This window comes from Loxodonta africana, chromosome 24 (genome assembly GCF_030014295.1).
Source record: "Loxodonta africana isolate mLoxAfr1 chromosome 24, mLoxAfr1.hap2, whole genome shotgun sequence".
Lineage (NCBI taxonomy): Eukaryota > Metazoa > Chordata > Mammalia > Proboscidea > Elephantidae > Loxodonta > Loxodonta africana.
Genome location: NC_087365.1, coordinates 29,205,096 through 29,224,417, shown reverse-complemented (window position 1 = coordinate 29,224,417; position 19,322 = coordinate 29,205,096). Strand labels below are relative to the sequence as shown.

Genomic DNA, 19,322 nt, shown 5'->3' with positions numbered 1-19,322 from the left:
CTCCAGACAGAAGATGCCAATACAGTCTCAAGTGTCCACCTGATACAAGTAGCTCACTCTTCATCAGCATCTCTCTCCAACTCATTGTCCAGTCCCTTCCATGTCTGATGAGTAGTCTTCGGGAATGGTTCCTGTCCTGGGCCAACAGAAGGTTTGGGGACCATGACCGCTGAGATTCTTCTAGTCTCAGTCAGACCATTAAGTCTGGTCTTTTTATGAGAATTTGGGCTCTGCATCCCACTGTTCTCCTGCTCCCTCAGGAGTTCTCTGCTGTGCTTCCTGTCAGGGCAGTCATCGGTTGTGGACGGGCATCATCTAGTTCTTCTGGTCTCAGGATGATATAAGTCTCTAGTTCACGTGGCCCTTTCTGTCTCGGGCTCATAGTTATTGTGTGACCTTGGTGTTCTTCATTCTCCTTTGATCCAGGTGGGTTGAGACCAATTGATGCGTCCTAGATGGCCGCTTGTTAGCATTTAAGACCCCAGATGCCACACTTCAAAGTGGGATGCAGAATGTTTTCATAATAGAGTTTATTATGCCAATTGACTTAGAAGTCCCCTTAAGCCATAGTCCCCAAACCCCCGCCCTTGCTCCGCTGACCTTCGAGGCATTCAGTTTATCCTGGAAACTTCTTTGCTTTTGGTCCAGTCCAGTTGAGCTGACCTTCCCTGTATTGAGTATTGTCTTTCCCTTCACCTAAAGTAGTTCTTATCTACTAACTAATCAGTAAATAACCCTCTCCCACCCTCCCTCCCTGCCCGCTCTCGTAACCGCAAAAGAATGTGTTGTTCTCAGTTTGTACTCTTTCTCAAGAGCTTATAATAGTGGTCTTATACAGTATTTGTCCTTTTGCAACTGACTAATTTCACTCAGCATAATGCCTTCCAGGTTCCTCCATGTTATGAAATGTTTCACAGGTTCGTCACTGTTCTTTATCGATGCGTAGTATTCCATTGTGTGAACGTACCATAATTTATTCAACCATTCATCTATTGATGGACACCTTGGTTGCTTCCAGCTTTTTCCTATTGTAAACAGAGCTGCAATAAACATGGGCGTGCATATATCTGTTCGTGTAATGGCTCCTATTTCTTCACGGTATATTCCGAGGAGTGGGATTTCTGCGTTATATGGTAGTTCTATTTCTAACTTTTTAAGAAAACGCCAGATAGATTTCCAAAGTGGTTGTACCATTTTACATTCTCACCAGCAGTGTATACGAGTTCCAATCTCTCCGCAGCCTCTCCAACATTTATTATTTTGTGTTTTTTGGATTAATGCCAGCCTTGTTGGAGTGAGATGGAATCTCATCGTAGTTTTAATTTGCATTTCTCTAATGGCTAATGATCGAGAGCATTTTCTCATGTGTCTGTTAGCTGCCTGAATATCTTCTTTAGTGAAGTGTGTGTTCATATCCTTTGCCCACTTTTTGATAGGGTTGTTTGTCTTTTTTGGTTGAGTTTTAACAGAATCATATAGATTTTAGAGATCAGGCGCTGGTCAGAGATGTCATGGCTGAAAAATTTTTTCCCAATCTGTAGCTGGTCTTTTTATTCTTTTGGTGAAGTCTTTAGATGAGCATAGGTATTTGATTTTTAGGAGCTCCCAGTTATCTAGTTTCTCTTCTGCATTTTTAGTAATGTTTTGCATTCTGTTTATGCCTTGTATTAGGGCTCCTAACGTTGTCCCTATTTTTTCTTCCTTGATCTTTATCGTTTTAGTCTTTATGTTTAGGTCTTTGATCCACTTGGAGTTAGTTTTTGTGCATGGTGTGAGGTATGGGTCCTGTTTCTTTTTTTTGCAAATGGATATCCAGTTATGCCAGCACCATTTGTTAAAAAGACTATCTTTTCCCCAATTAACTGACACTGGGCCTTTGTCAAATATCAGCTGCTCATATGTGGATGGATTTATATCTGGGTTCTCAATTCTGTTCCATTGGCCTATGTGCCTGTTGTTGTACCAATACCAGGCGGTTTTGACTACTGTGGCTGTATAATATGTCCTAAAATCAGGTAGAGAGAGACCTCCCACTTTCTTCTTCTTTTTCAGTAATTCTTTACTTATCCGGGGCTTCTTTCCCTTCCATATGAAGTTGGTGATTTGTTTCTCCATCACTTAAAAAATGTCATTGGAATTTGGATCGGAAGTGCATTGTATATATAGATGGCTTTTGGTAGAATAGACATTTTTACTATGTTAAGTCCTCCTATCCATGAGCAAGGTATGTTTTTCCACTTATGTAGGTCCCTTTTAGTTTCTTGCACTAGTACTTTGTAGTTTTCTTTGTATAGGTCTTTCACATCTTTGGTAAGATTTATTCCTAAGTATTTTATCTTCTTGGGGGCTACTGTGAATGGCATTGTTTTGGTGATTTCCTCTTCAATGTTCTTTTTGTTGATGTAGAGGAATCCAAGTGATTTTTGTATGTTTATCTTGTAACCTGAGACTCTGCCAAATTCTTCTATTAGTTTCAGTAGTTTTCTGGAGGATTCGTTAGGGTTTTCTGTGTATAAGATCCTGTCATCTGAAATAGAGATTATTTTACTTCTTCCTTGCCAATCCGGATGCCCTTTATTTCTTTGTCTAGCGTAATTGCTCTGGCTAGGACCTCTAGCACAATGTTGAATAAGAGCAGTGATAAAGGGCATCCTTGTCTGGTTCCCGTTCTCAAGGGAAATGCTTTCAGGCTCTCTCCATGTAGAATGATGTTGGCTGTTGGCTTTGTATAGATGCCTTTTATTATGTTGAGGAATTTCCCTTCAATTCCTATTTTGCTGAGAGTTTTTATCATAAAAGGGTGTTGGATTTTGTCAAATGCCTTTTCTGCATCAATTGATAAGATCATGTGGTTTTTGTCTTTTGTTTTATTTATGTGGTGGATTACATTAATGGTTTTTCTAGTATTAAACCAGCCTTGCATACCTGGTATAAATCCCACTTGGTCGTGGTGGATTATTTTTTTGATATGTTGTTGAATTCTATTGGCTAGAATTTTGTTGAGGATTTTTGCATCTATGTTCATGAGGGATATAGGTCTATAATTTTCTTTTTTTGTGTGTGTTTTTTTTTTTTTTACCTGGTTTTGGTATCAGGGATATGGTGGCTTCATAGAATGAGTTAGGTGGTATTCCATCATTTTCTATGCTTTGAAATAGCTTTAGTAGCAGTGGTGTTAACTCTTCTCTGAAAGTTAGGTAGAACTCTGCAGTGAAGCCGTCCAGGCCAGGGCTTTATTTTTTTTTGGGAGCAAGCCAGCACAGTACGACAAACTGACAGGCATGTAAAAAGATTACTTATATATGACACCTAAGTCATGATTCTTAAAAGAATAAATTGGATTTCATAAAAATTACAAAGATCTACTGTTAAAAAGACACTGGTAAGAGAATGAAAATACAAGCCAGAGAATAGAAGAAAGCATTTATCTGATAAAAGACTTGTATCCGAAATATATATTAAAGAACTCTCAAAACTCATCAATTAGGAAAGCAGTTTAAAAATGGGCAAAATGTTTGAATGTATACTGCACCAAAGTAGATGCACGTGAAAATATGTTCAACATCATTATTCATTCAGTAGGAAAGTGAAAATTAAAACCACTATGAGATATCACTATGTAACTGTCAGAATGGATAAAATTTAAAAGTCTGACCGTACCAACTCTTGGAGAGGATATGGAGGAACTGTATCCCTCATACACTGCTGGTGGAAATGTAAAGTAGTTCAGCCTCTTTGGAAAGCAGCTTGGCAGTGTCTTTGAAGTTAAATATACATCTACCACATGATCTAATACTTTCCCAATAGAAATTTGTGAAAATGTAAAAACAACCAGAAATCTAAACCATGATAAAGTTTTATTGAGGATTTATTACAGCTGAAGCTGGGAAACACTTGGCAAGATACCAAGTGTGACGAAGTCTGAAAGGGGAAAGGGATCTTTATACAAGAGGGCTGGGGGTTACACATGAGTATATGAGGGCTCCCCTATGTGTCTGTCAGTTTTTCGTACTGTGGGGCTTGTGTGTTACTGTGATGCTGGAAGCTATGCCACCGGTATTCAGATACCAGCAGGGTCACCCATGGAGGACAGGTTTCAGCTGAGCTTCCAGACTAAGACAGATTAGGAAGAAGGACCCAGCAGTCTACTTCTGAAAGGCATTAGCCATTGAAAACCTTATGAATAGCAGCGGAACATTGTCTGATATGTGCTGGAAGATGAGCTCCCTGGGTTGGAAGGCACTCAAAAGATGACTGGGGAAGAGCTGCCTCCTCAAAGTAGAGTCAACCTTAATGACATGGATGGAGTAAAGCTTTCGGGACCTTCAGTTGCTGATGTGGCACGACTCAAAATGAGAAGAAACAGCTGCAAATAGCCACTGATAGTCGGAACCTGGAATGTATGAAGTATGAATCTAGGAAAACTAGAAATTGTAAAAAATGAAATGGAATGCATAAACATCGATATCCTAGTCATTAATGAGCTGAAATGGACTGGTATTGGCCATTTTGAATTGGACACTCATGTAGTCTACTGTGCTGGGAATGACAACTTGAAGAGGAATGGTGTTGCATTCATCACCAAAAAGAACATTTCAAGATCTATCCTGAAGTACAATGCTGTCAGTGATAGGATAATACCCATACACCTACAAGGAAGACCAGTTAATACCACTATTATTCAAATTTACACACCAACTACTAAGGCCAAAGATGAAGAAATAGAAGATTTTTATCAGCTTCTGCAGTCTGAAATTGATCAAACATGTAATCAGGATGCATTGATAATTACTGGCAATTGGAATGTGAAAATTGTAAACAAAAAAGGATCAGTAGTTGGAAAATACGGCTTTGGGGATAGAAACAATGCTGGAGATCGAATGATAGAATTTTGCAAGACCAACGACTTCTTCATTGCAAATACCTTCTTTCACCAACATAAACGGCAACTATACATATGGACCTTGCCAGATGGAACACACAGAAATCAAATTGACCACAACTGTGGAAAGAGACGACGGAAAAGCTCAATATCATCAGTCAGAACAAGGCCAGGGGCCGACTGTGGAACAGACCATCAATTACTCATAGGCAAGTTCAAGCTGAAACTGAAGAAATCAGAGCAAGCCCACGAAAGCCAGAATATGACCTTGATTATATCCCGCCTGAATTTAGAGACCATCTGAAGAACAGAGTTGATGCATTGAACACTAGTGACTGAAGACCAGACGAGTTGTGGAATGACATCGAGGGCATCATAAATGAAGAAAGCAAGAGGTCACTGAAAAGACAGGAAAGAAAGAAAAGAACAAGATGGATGTCAGAAGAGACTCTGAAACTTGCCCTCAAACTTGGAACAGCTAAAGCAAAAGGAAGAATTGAAGAAGTAAAAGAACTGAACAGAAGATTTCAAAGGGTGGCTCGAGAAGACAAAGTATTATAATGACATATGCAAACAGCTGGAGATGGAAAACCAAAACAGAAGAACACACTTGGCGTTTCTCAAGCTGAAAGAACTGAAGAAAAAATTCAAGCCTCGAGTTGCAATAGTGAAGGATTCTATGGGGAAAATACTAAATGATGCAGGAAGCATCAAGAGAAGATGGAAGGAATACACAGAATCATTATACCAGAAAGAATTAGTCAATGTTCAACCATTTCAAGAGGTGGCATATGATCAGAAGCTGGTGGTACTGAAGGAAGAAGTCCAAGCGGCTCTGAAGGCATTGGCGAAAAACAAGACTCCAGGAATTGATGGAATATCAATTGAGATGTTCCAACAAATGGATGCAGCACTGGAGGTGCTCACTTGTCTATGCCAAGAAATATGGAAGACAGCTTCCTGGCCAACTGACTGGAAGAGATCCATATTTATGCCTATTCCCAAGAAAGGTGATCCAACCAAATGTGGAAATCATAGAACAATATCATTACTATCACACGCAAGCAAAATTTTGCTGAAGATCATTCAAAAATGGCTGCAGCAGTACATCAACAGGGAACTGCCAGAAATTCAGGCCGGTTTCAGAAGAGGACGTGGAACCACGGATATCATTACTGATGTCAGATGCCTCCTGGGTGAAAGCAGAGAATACCAGAAGGATGTTTGCCTGTGTTTTATTGACTATGCAAAGGCATTTGACTGTATGGATCATAACAAATTATGGATAACATTGTGAAGAATGGGAATTCCAGAACACTTAACTGTGCTCATGAGGAACCTTTACATAGATCAAGAGGCAGTTGTCCGAACAGAACAAGGGGATACTGATTGGTTTAAAGTCAGGAAAGGTGTGCTTCAGGGTTATATTCTTTCACCATACCTATTCAATCTGTATGCTGAGCAAATAATCCAAGAAGCTGGACTATATGACGAAGAATGGGGCATCAGGATTGGAGGAAGACTCATTCACAACGTGCGTTATGCAGATGACAAAACCTTGTTTGCTGAAAGTGAAGAGGGCTTGAAGCACTTACTAGTGAAGATCAAAGACCACAGCCTTCAGTATAGATTGCACCTCAACATAAAGAAAACAAAAATCCTCACAAGTGGACCAATGAGCAACATCAGGATAAACGGAGAAAAAATTGAAGTTGTCAAGGATTTCATTTTACCTGGATCCACAATCAACAACCATGGAAGCAGCAGTCAAGGAATCAAAAGATGCCTTGCATTGGGTAAATCTGCTGCAAAGGACTTCTTTAACGCTTTGCAGAGCAAAGATGTCACCTTGAAGGCTAAGGTGCACCTGACCCAAGCCATGGTATTTTCAATTGCATCATATGCATGTGAAAGCTGGACAACGAATAAGGAAGGCCAAAGAAGAATTGACACCTTTGAATTGTGGTGTTGGAGAAGAATATTGAATACACCATGGACTGCCAAAAGAACGAATAAATCTGTCTTAGAAGAAGTACAGCCAGAAAGCTCCTTAGAGGCAAGGATGGTGAGACTGCGTGTTACATACTTTGGACATGTTGTCAGGAGGGATCAGTCCCTGGAGAACGACATCATGCTTGGCAGATTACTGGGCCAGCGGAAAAGAGGAAGACCCTCAACGAGGTGGATTGATACAGTGGCTGCAACGATGAGCTCAAGCATAACAACGATTGTAAGGATGGCTCCGGACCAGGCAGTGTTTTGTTCTGTTGTGCATAGAGTCACTATGAGTTGGAACTGACTCGAGGGCACTTAACTACAACAACATGGAAGGGCTGGGGTAACATGAGTCTCAAGTAAACTTTTGACAATGTCAGTTAATCATAGGTTTCCTGGAGGCAAACTGTGTTAGTTAGCAGTTTTCTGAAAACAATCTTACAGAAACATTTTTTGGGGGAACATTCTTGTCCTTCCCTTCCCACAACATTCTTATCACTTATTTAACCATGAACTGTAACTTTGTTATACATTAGTTATGAGTATTCTTTCTGAGAATACAACATTTTTTTCACAGTCTTAAGTAAGCTTGACCACATATTCACTCATATTCTGAAAGCAGAAGAAAAAAAGTGATATAGAGCAACTGGAAGTTTCATTCCAGACCTGTGTCAGTCACCTAGTTATGCCAAGTACCTCAGTTTTCAGGTGCTCTTTCACATTCCCCCCATTCGGATCATGAATCTCCACAGAGATTCCTTGATGACAATTGTAAGAGTGATTTTTTTTCTGCATGGGCTTACTCTATGGGTGCTTTTCTTCTGTATATATTATAACATAGATAATCTGCTTCACCATGCCACAGCTCACTCTGCTTCTGCGACCTTCTAGTTGGGGCATGTGCAGAGCAAGGCAACATTTGGAGGAAAAAGTTGGCATTTCCAAAAGACTACCTCAAGATGTGAAGCTAGGGTTCCCTACAAACTTGATTTCTTCAAGACACATAATTTTATGTTCTTCTGAGGAAACAAGAGCTTGCTTAGAAATGCTAGAGAAACAATTCATACAGCATTTGATTAGTCTAAAGATAATTATTATAATAACCAAGATAATCAATTCAGTTTGTAATAATGAATACAACCAAGAGCCAATATCATTAGGTAACCAACTTAAAACTATGAAGAATAGAAGGTGTTGAATGAAGCTACGTAGCCTTTTGGAGAATTTTTCTGATTTCTTTTTCTATTTCTCCTGTAGTATTTACATAGTCATAATAAGAAGTATGGAACCCTGGCAGTGCAGTGGTTAAGCTTTAGGCTGCTAACCAAAAGGTCGACAGTTTAAATTCACCAGCTGCTCCTTGGAAACCCTACGGGGCAGTTCTACTCCGTCTTATAGGGTTGCTCTGAGTCAGAATCAACTGAATGACAATGGGTTTGGTTTTAATAAGAAGTATTAGCAATGACATAGATTCTTCTTTATTAAGTATATAATAAAACTAAGAGCACAAGGATTGTTACAAATACTAAATAAAATCCATAAAATTCAGCAATATACATGAGATCTTTTTCAGTGATTTTGGGATCAGCTGTCTACTTCAGATGTAGTCTGCTTCTGGCTACTGGTGTGTTTGAATAAAGTTTTTAATTCCCCAGAAGGCTGACTTGTCCAAAAAGATGTTTTGGCATTCTTAAGTTGAAATAAATGACTCCAAGGTAGAATTCTTTCTACGTAAGTCTGATATAGTTCATTTTTGTTGAAATATTTTGGTTAAGCATTGTGATGGTTAAGATTGTGTGTCAGCTTGGCTGGGCCATGATTCTCAGTGTTTTGGCAGTTGTATAATGTTGTGATCACTTTCCTGTTGAAATTAGGTATTTGATCACTCTCTTGATGGAGTCTGCTGAGTGGTACTGGCCTGGGGTGGGGCCTGTGGTGGCTCACAGCCCCCTCAGCCTTCATCTCTCCACCTTCTTCTGCCTACTTCTTCCTGCTTGCCTTGCGATGGCTGTTGGCTTGTTCTGCATCCAGCAGCTGTCTCTTGTCTGACCTCTCGTTCTTGGGGCTTGAGCTGGCAGCTTACCTGTACATCTTGGGATTTGCCAATCTTCACAGTCTGTGAGCAATAGTCCTGCTCCCCGACCTGGCTATGCTGGGTTCACCAGCCCCTGCAGCTAAGTGACTTAGGAGAAATATTGCGGTCTTGCCTGCCAACCTTGGAGATTCCTCAACCGTCACAACCTGTGAGTGGGAGCCCTGCCCTCTGATCTGCTCATCTTGGATTCACTAACTTCATTGGCTCCATGAATTGGGAAAGGACTCTATCCTGATCCAAGGACTTGGGACGTTCCAACCCCTACAATTGCGTGAACTGTTTCCTTGATATAAATCTCTATATATTTATATGCATTACTGGTTTTGCTTCTCTAGAGAACCTAGCCTAAGACAAGCATTTTCAATGAATAGGTTAGATAGAACTTACCTGCAAATGACAAACTTAAAAATGGCTATACTTGTTGCCATCAAGTCAATTCTGACTTACGGCGACCCTATAGGATGAGTAGGACTGCCCCATAGAGTTTCTAACAAGCAGCTGGTGGATATGAACCGCCAACCTTTTGGTTAGCAGCTGTAGCTCTTAACTTAAAATAATAATAATTCTTAAAAGTGGAAGACTTGATGGAAATGAACTACATAGCTAATGCAAAGCCAAATAAAGTCAATTAAAAAAAAACTTAAGATGAAAATATTTTAAACATAATAATTAACTTAATTTTCATAGAGCTTTAGATATACCAAAAGCAAACCCATTGCCGTCAAGTTGATTCTAACCCATAGCAACTCTATAGGACAGAGTAGAACTGCCCCATAGGGTTTCCAAGGAGTGGCTGGTGGATTCCAACTGCTGACCTTTTGAATAGCAGCAGAGCTGTTAGCTACTGGGCCACCAGGGCTCCGCTAATAATCTTGAGACATAATACTAGTCAGGATATACCAAGAATATATTAAGATTTTCTAATATCAGAGGAACACCACTGGCATATAAATTTTAACTGAAAGAAAACTTGGCAGTTCTCCTGATTTGACAATATGTTTCAAGTAACTCATAACGTATTAAATAAACTTTTTAAGTGTTTTTCTCTTTATAACATAAAAACAAATCTTTTGTGGCTTTCCTACAACGTTTCAAAATTGTCAGGAGTTGATCATATATCACTGAGGAACAATACTTGAGTTATTTAAAGAAAGATCTTAAAGGTAAAAAATTTTAAAGCCATGCATCTTGGTTTTTGTTTCAGGAATTTATTCTGTTGAATTCTTGCTTTTAGGACAGATTGCACAAAGAATAAAATTAATTATTCAATCCAGTAATTGAGGAAAATTTTGTTATCTTAACAGCAAGAAACCCAATTCTTTGTTTTATATGCTATTTGACGTTAAAGTTTTAAAAAATTCTCATGAATTAACCCATCAAACTTTTACCCACAGCAAACAAGAACTTCGACTACATCAAACAAATTCCTCTTTAACAAGTCTTTCAATCTTCTTCTCTTTGTTGTATATTTCCCACAGCACAATGCTTCAAAAAATGAACATATTCACTAATAGACCCAAACACATGTACAGATATACCTTCTCTCTGTAGCATCAGTTTAGTCTTACTTCTTTAGCATAAAATTTCCCACAACTTCCTACCTCGCTTTCCTCTGACCTTCTATAACTTTTGTCATGGATTGAATTATGTCCCCCCAAAAGTGTGTGTATCAACTTGGCTGGGCCATGATTCCCAGTATTATGTGATTTTCCTGTATGTTGTAGATCTTGCCTCTATAATGTTAATGAGAGAGGATGGGCCGCAGTTGTGTTAGTGAGGCAAGACTCAATCTACAAGATTGGATTGTGTCTTGAGGCAATCTCTTGAAATATAAAAGAAGTGAGTAGAAAGACGGGGGGCCTCATTCACCAAGAAAATAGCACCAGAAGCAGAGCAGGTCCTTTGGACCCAAGGTCCCTGTGCCTGGGAAGCTCCTTGACCAGGGGAAGATTGAGGACAAGGACCTTCCTCCAGAGCCGACGGAGAGAGAAAGCCTTCCCCTGGAGCTGATGCCTAGAATTTTGGCTTTTAACCCTCTTTACTGTGAGGAAATGAATTCCTCTTTGTTAAAGCCATCTATTTTTAGTATTTCTGTTATAGGAGCACAAGATAACTAAGACAACTTTCTATATGCATTCAAATTCTATTTCTATGCTTTTTCTCTTTCTTATCTTGGAACAGCCAGTCTCTGTCCATGAGATCTTAGAAATTGCTGTTAAGTTGATATATTACAGTACACAAAAACTTTTGTCAGAATGAATTCACTTTTATTAATTCCTGGGAATATTCTGCTAAAATCTGTTGCCGTTGAGTTGATTCCAACTCATAGCGACCCTATAGGACAGAGTAGAACTGCCCCATAGAGTTTCCAAGGAGCACCTGGAGGATTTGAACTGCCAACCTGTTGGTTAGCAGCCGTAGCATTTAACCACTACGCCACCAGGGTTTCCTCAATTTATATAAGTGCTTATTAATCATGAATCAGAGTAAGTTCTTTGAAGAAATATTATAATACAATTTAATAATACTATCAGGAGGTAGGAAATTATTATATTTTCTTTTATTTTTATTGTGCTTTAAGTGAAAGTTTACAAATCAAGTCAGTCTCTCATATAAAAATTTTATACACTTTGCTATGTACTCCTATTTGCTCTCCCCCTAATGAGACAGCACACTCCTTCTCTCCACCCTGTATTCCCCGTGTCCATTCAGCCAGCTTCTGTCCCCCTCTGCCTGCTAATCTCCCCTCCAGACAGGAGCTGCCCACATAGTCTCACTTGTCCACTTGAGCCAAGAAGCTCATTCCTCACCAGTATCATTTCCTATCTCATAGTCCAGTCCAATCCCTGTCTGAAGAGTTGGCTTTGGGAATGATTCCAATCTTGGGCTAACAGAAGGTCTGGGGACTAGGACCTCCAGGATCCCTCTAGTCTCAGTCAGACCATTAAGCCTGGTCTTTTTACAATAATTTGAGGTCTGCATCCCACTGCTCTCCTGCTCCATCAGGAATTCTCTGTTGTGTTCCCTGTTAGGGCAGTCATTGGTTGTAGCCGGGCACCATCTAGTTCTTCTGGTCTCCAGCTGATGTAGTCTCTGATTTATGTGGCCGCTTCTGTCTCTTGGGCTTGTAATTACCATGTGTCTTTGGTGTTCTTCATTTTCCTTTGCTCCCGGTGGGTTGAGACCAACTGATGTGTCTTAGATGGCCACTTGCTAGCATTTAAGACCTCAGATGGCACTCACCAACGTGGGATGCAGAATGTTTTCTTAATAGATTTTATTATGCCAATTGACCTAGTTGTCCCCTGAAACCATGGTCCCCAGACCCCTGCCCCTGCTACTCTGGCCTTGGAAGTGTTGGGTTGTATTCAGGAAACTTCTTTGCTTTTGGTTTAGTCCAGTTGTGCTGATCTCTCATGTACTGTGTGTTGCCTTTCCCTTCACCTAAAATAGTTCTTATCTAATTAGTGAGTACCCCTCTCCCTCCCTTGCTCCCTACCCTAGTAACCATCAGAGAATATTTTCTTCTTTGTTTGAACTATTTCTTGAGTTCTTATAATTGTGGCCTCATACACTATTTGTCCTTTTGCAACTAACTTCACTCAGCGTAATGCCGTCCAGATTCCTTCATGTTATAGTTCACGGATTCATCATTGTTCTTTATCGATGTGCAGTACTCCATTGTGTGAATATACCATAATTTATTTATCCATTCATCAGTTGATGGGCACCTTGGTTGCTTCCATCTTTTTGCTGTTGTAAACAGTGCTGCAATGAACATGGGTGTGGCTATATCTATATGTGTAAAGGTTCTTATTTCTCTAGGATATATTCCAAGGAGTGGGATTGCTGGATCATATGGTAGTTCTATTTCTAGTTTTTTAAGGAAGTGCCAGATCGATTACTGAAGTGGTTGTACCATTTTACATCCCCACCAGCAGTGTATAAGTGTTCCAGTCTGTCCACAACCTCTCCAACACTTACTATTTTGTGTTTTTTGGATTAATGCCAGCCTTGTTGGAGTGAGATGGTATCACACTGTAGTTTTGATTGACCTTGCAACTTTTACTTTGTTTAGTTAATTTAGCCAAACTATCCACTGATTTTTTTATCCACTGATTTTCCCAACTATCTCTGATGAAGGCCAAACACGCAAGAACTTGCATGTTAAGGGATCAAAATGTTTGTTCATGTAACGGGCAGGAGTCCTGGAAGGTGGTTCTGAGTTGCCCTCAGAATTGGCATTGTCCGTGGTTCTAAAAGATAGTTGACAAATAGTTAAAATTTACTTGCAAGAACAAAGGAACCTCAAATTTGCCATTGATTTAACTAACTGTCATTAAGGAGCTCAAACAAAAATCCAAATACTAACAATACCCAGGCCCATAGTTCTTGGCCATGTAGCAAGTAGAGTTCCACTAGGAAATTCAGTGACTTTCTTGGATTTAGCATACCCCATAATGAGACAGTTGCAACAAAAAAACTTTTACTTGCAAAAACCAAAACAAATCTGCAATAAAACTCTAAAAACTTTGACCCAAGAAAGCAGAGCTCAAATTTCGAGAGGTTATTTACCTTAAAGCGACTCCCGAAGCCCATAGAGACGGAGACCAGAGCCTGGATCCTTGGCACCTCGGGGGTCGCAAAAGATAATGCACCTTCGAATTTCTGCTTCTGACACAAAAAATGTCATAGTGTAAAATAACCATAACTCTGTAAGGAGAGAAATAATAGAGTTTTATTGAGGATTTGTTACAGCTGAAGTTGGGAAATGCTTTTATACTAAGTGTGCCAAAGTCTGAAAGGGGAGACGGATCTTTATATAGGAGGGCTGGGGATTACACATGAGTATAGGAGGGCTGGGGGTAACGAGTCACAAGTAAACTTCTCACAAAGTCAGGTTTTCTGGTGGCAAACTGTGTAAGCAATTTTCTGAAAACAATCTTACACAAACATCTTTTCAGTGAACATTCTTATCATTCACTTCCTGGAATATTCTTTAAAAAATAAACTATAACTTTATCACACATTAGTTACGAGTATTTTTTCTGAGAAAAGAACATTTTTTATCACAGTCTTAAATAAGCATGACTATTTACTTATGCACTCAAAGGTGGGGTGCACATATTCTGAAAGCAGAAGGAAAAAGGGATATAGGGCAAAAGGAAGTTTGGTTCCAGACCTGTGTCAGTCACCTAGTTATGCCAGATGCCTCAGTTTTAAGGTACGCATTCTCAAATGAAACCACATATTCACACAAAGACTTGTACGTGAATGTTTGTAGCAGCTTTATTTGTAATGGCCCCAAACTGGAAACAATCCAAACGTCTGTCAACAGGTGAACGGTTAAACAAACTGTGGCTTATCCGTACAATGGAATACCACTCAGCAAAAAGATATACAAGCCACTGATAAATGCAACGACATGACTGAATCTCAAAATAATGATACGGAATGAGAGAAACTAGGCAAAAAGGGTACATACTGTATGATTTTAAATTCTAGTTAAAATTCCAGAGAATGCAAACTAGTGTATAGCGACAGAAAGCAGATCTGTAGTTGCCGGGGACAAAGAAGGGTAGAGGGAAAGAATCACAAAGATACTTTTGTGGGTGTTGGATATGTTCATTATTTTGATTTTGGTGATGGTTTCATAAGTGTATGTTGTTTTTGTCAGGTGCCATCGAATCGGTTCCAACTCATAGTGACCCTATTTATAACAGAACAAAACACTGCCCAGTCCTGCATTATTCTCACAGTCATAGCTATACTTGAGCCCCTTGTGCAGCCACTGTGTCAATCCATCTCTTTGAGGGTCTTCCTCTTTGTCGCTGATCCTCTACCTTACCAAGCATGATGTCCTTCTCCAGGAAGTGGTCCCTCCTCATAACATGTCCTAAGTAGGTGACACGAAGTCTTGCTATCCTGTCTTCTCAGGAGGATTCTGGTTGTACTTCTTCTTAGACAGATTTGTTCATTCTTCTGGCAGTCCATGATATACTCAATATTCTTCACTAACACCATAATTCAAAGACATCAATTCTTCTTCGATCTTCCTTATTCATTGTCCAGCTTTCACATGCATATGAGACAATTCAAAATACCATGGCCTGAGTCAGCAGTGCCTTAGTCCTCAAAGTGACATCTTTCTTTTTAACACTTTGAAGAGGCCTTTTATAGCAGATTTGCCCAACACAATGTGTCATTTGATTTCTTGACTGCTGCTTCCATGGGCATTGATTGTGGATCCAAGTAAAACGAAATCCTTGACAACTTCAATCTTTTTTCTTTTACATATGTAAAAACTTAGCAAATTGTACACTTTATATATGTGTAGCTAAGGGAGGCACTAGTGGTTCAGTGGTTTTAAGGCAGGCACTAGTGGTTCAGTGGTAGAATTCTCGCCTTCCATGCAGGAGACCCACTTTGATTCTCAGTCAGTTCACAGTTACCACCTGTCTGTCAGTGGAGACTAGCGTGTTGCTATGATGCCGAAGAGGTTTCAGTGGAGCTTCTAGACTAAAATGGACTAGAAAAAAGCCTGGCAATCTACTTCTAAAAGTCAGCCAGTGTAAACCCTATGGATTGCAATGGTCCAATCCCCAACTCATCATCGTGATGGTGAAGGACTGGATAGTGTTTCCTTCTGTTGTGCATGGGGTTGCCACGAGTCAGGGACCACACTGATGGCAGCTAATAACAACGAATTGTATGTTACTCAAACCTTGATGAAGTTGTTAAAAAGTGTGAAAACATGGAACCTGTGTGTATGTGTGTGGTGTTCAGGGTGGGAGAGGGGAAATTAATGGAGAAGAGGTAGTGAGAAGTGATGAAGACTCAGAAAGTCTCATGACTTTTATCCCAGCTGGGATAAAGCTGGAGTCTGGAATTAGGTCTGTGCCCAACACTTCTCCCCTGCCTCTCTTTCTTGATTTTTCTTCCATGTTGTCACTTGAGTTTTAGGAAATGTCCTGTGAGCTTTGCCTCTGCTTTTACACCCCCAAGGAAACTCCCCTTACAACTGATTAGCTGGTCACTTCAGATCACGTCATGTAGGTGATTATATTATATTACTTTTGGGAGATCACAAAATGAAGGATATTACATCAGATCACAAAATGAAGGATAATTACATAATACTGAGAATCATGGCCTAGCCAAGTTGACACATAGCATTAATCATCACATTCCTTAAATCTCTATAATCTCTAATTAAAGGCAATTATAAACCCATACTTGCACCTAACATGACACAACTAACATGTGTACAACCAAAAATACAATAGTCCTACTTATATCTTATATTTTTTAAGTAATGGAGTGAGGGAGGGAAGAAAACAAAAATATTTACATACACATAAAACACATACACGTATAGTAAAACAAGAAAGAAATACAACAATTATAGTCCTTGTTTCTGCAACTGGTCATGTGGTCGTAACGGGTATTTAGAACTACCTTCTTCCACCACCCATTGTGTATTCCCTTTACCATCAGCCGTACCTCAGCTAGTCATGGTTCTTTGCCTGATAGAGTGAGCCGAACCTTCATTCCTGAAGCGTCTGGGTCATTAGTAGTCTTGTTGAAACTGAGTTGCTGTAGTTTTCCGTTGACTTTAATCACAGGGCATGGTAGTACTATAAGATGCCTTAAAAGATCTCCTATATTCCAGACAACTCTTCTTTACCTCCATTATGTAATAATAATCTGATTTCCCTTTGGTAATCAGGATAAATCACACCTGCCAATTTGGTAACTCCCTTCTTTACCTGTTGATCAGAGGCATGAGTAGCCTAAAGCACCTGTGTGGCATTCTTAACTTCCATTTGAACAGAATCAGTGTGTGTTTCCAGGTGGGAGCATTCCTCCCTTTGGAATGAAGACCTCTAGACCCACAGAGCATAAGGTTGTGGGGACATGAAGCAAAAATCTTGCAAGTGGTCAGTAGGGGTAATAGTAAGTAGTGCCACTCCTGTTTCCACCTCTTGATTCCTGGATCAGTGAATTCTGGCTATGGGAGAAACTGCATCATATATTGGACACTGGTTTAGAGCATATACAGCCTGCTGGAGAACATTGTCCCAATTCTGCTAAGTATTGCCACGTAGCTGGAGCCATAATTGTGTCTTCAGGAAGCCATTCCATCATTCTATCAAGCAAGCTGCTTCAGGATGATGGGGAACATGGTAGGACCAGCCACACTTTATTTACTGAGAAATGAGTCCCTTGATCCAAGGCAATGCTGTGTGGGATATCACAATAGTGGATAAGGCAGTCTGTGAGTCTGTGGATGGTAGTTTTGGCAGAAGCACTGCATGCAGGGAAGGCAAATCTGTATCCAGAGTAAGTGTCCGTCCCAGTAAGAATGAAATGTTGCCCTTTCCATGATGGAAGGTGTCCATGCAATCCACTTGCCACCAGGTTGCTGGCTGATTGCCTGGAGGAATGGTGCCATATTGAGGACTCAGTGTTGGTCTCTGCTACTGGCAAATTGGGCGCTCAGCAGTGACTGTAGCCAAGTTGGCTTTGGTGAGTGGAAGTCCATGTTGGTGAGCCCATACACAACCTCCATCCCTGCCACCATGAGCACTTTGTTCATGAGCCCATTGGGCTATGACAGGCGTGGCTGTGGAAAGAGGACAACTGGTTTTCACAGAATGCATCATCCTATCCACTTAATTATTAAAACCCTCCTCTGCCGAGGTCACCCTTTGGTGAGCATTCACATGAGACACTTCTTTGACCTATTCAGAGAGGTATATCCACATACTTCTTCCCCATACCTCCTTGTTTTCAATTTTACATTCACGTTCCTTCCAAGACCTTGACCATCCAGCCACACCATTGGCCACAGTCCATGAATCAGTATACAATCACACATCCAACCATATCTCCATTTCTCTTTCCAAGAAAAGTGAATAACAAGGTGCATTGGCTGAAGTTTTTCCCATTAGGAGGATTTCTCTTCACCACTGTCCTTCAGAGAGGTCCTAGAAAGGGGCTACAATGCTGTTTCTGTTCACTTTCGAGAAAGTGCCTACATATTGTGCAGAACCATCTGTAAACCAGGCATGAGTTTTCTCTTTCTCAGATAGCTGATCATAAAGAACTCCACGTGAGGCCATAGATGCAGACTGGGAGAGGGAAGGTAATGTGACAGGAGTGGAGATCAGGGGCATTTCAGCCACTTTGTCATGCAACTTACTCGTGCTTTCAGATCCTGCTTGAGCCCAATCTCGTATACACCACTTTCATTTAATGAAGGAGTACATGTCCGACTTTATGACTCTGTGGGTCAGACAACACCCAGTTCATGATAGCCAGCTCAGGCTGCATGGCGACTTGGTGGCCCAAGCTTAGGCATTCAGTCTCTACTAAGTCCCAGTAACAAGACAAAAGCTGTTTCTCAAAAGGAGAGTAGTTATCTGTAGAGGATGGCAGGGCTTTGCTCCAAAAACCTAAGGGTCTATTCTGTGATTCACCAATAGGGGTCTGCCAAAGACTCCAAACAGCATCTCTATCTGCCACTGACACCTCAAACACCATTGCATCAGCTGGATCATATGACTCAAGTGGCAGGGCAGCTTGCATAGCAGCCTGAACCTGTTGTAGAGACTTCTCTTGTTCTGGGCCCCACTCAAAACTAGCAGCTTTTCTAGCACTTGATAAACAGGATGGAGTAGCAGGGATATATTGCCTCCAAAATCCAAAGAGGCCTACCAAGCATTGTATCTCCTTTTTAGTTGTAGGAGAGGCCAGATGGAATAACTTATCCTTCACTTTAGAAGGAAAAAAAAAAAAATTTTTTTTTTTTTTTAGAAGGAATATCTCAACATGCCCCACATCACTGGACCCTTAAAAATTTTGCTGAGGTTGAAGGAGCCTGAATTTTTGTCAGGTTAACTTCCCATCCTGTAGCATGCAGATCTCTTAGCAATAAGCCTACAGCCATTGAAACTTCTTCCTTACTACGCCCAATCTGCACAATGTTTTCAATGCAGTCGACCAGTGTGATATCTCGTGGAAGGGAAAAGTGGTCAAGGTCCCTGCAGACTAAATTATGCATAGGGCTGGAGAGTTATATACCTCTGTGGTAAGACAGTGAAGGTGTATTGCTAGCCTTGGCAGCTGAAGGCAAACTGCTTCTGGTTATCCTTCAAAACTGGAATGGAGAAAAAGGCATTGGCCAAATCAATAGCTGCATACCAGGTACCAGGAGATGTATTAATTTGATCAAGCAGTGAAACCACATCTGGAACAGCAGCTGCAACTGAAGTCACCACCTGGTTAAGTCCATGATAATCCACTGCCATTCTCCCAGATCCATCTGCTTTTTGTGTAGGCCAAATA

General features: G+C 40.4%; 2 protein-coding genes across 4 annotated transcripts in view; both read right to left on the bottom strand.

Annotated features, from left to right (window-relative positions):
• Window positions 1–19,322, bottom strand: part of SIRPB2 (signal regulatory protein beta 2) — a 37,949-nt gene that overhangs the window by 14,503 nt on the left and 4,124 nt on the right. The gene's annotated exons all lie outside the window — the stretch shown is intronic.
• Window positions 3,045–19,322, bottom strand: part of LOC100675194 (signal-regulatory protein beta-1-like) — a 49,699-nt gene continuing 33,421 nt past the window's right edge. For 2 of the 3 annotated variants that reach the window (XM_064275899.1, XM_064275897.1), the window contains 2 exons: window positions 13,548–13,685; window positions 3,045–13,228 (listed from right to left, as the gene is read on the bottom strand). The gene's annotated coding sequence lies outside the window, so the exon portion shown is untranslated. The remainder of the gene's footprint in view (window positions 13,229–13,547; window positions 13,686–19,322) is intronic. The other variant, XM_064275898.1, reaches the window with a different exon arrangement.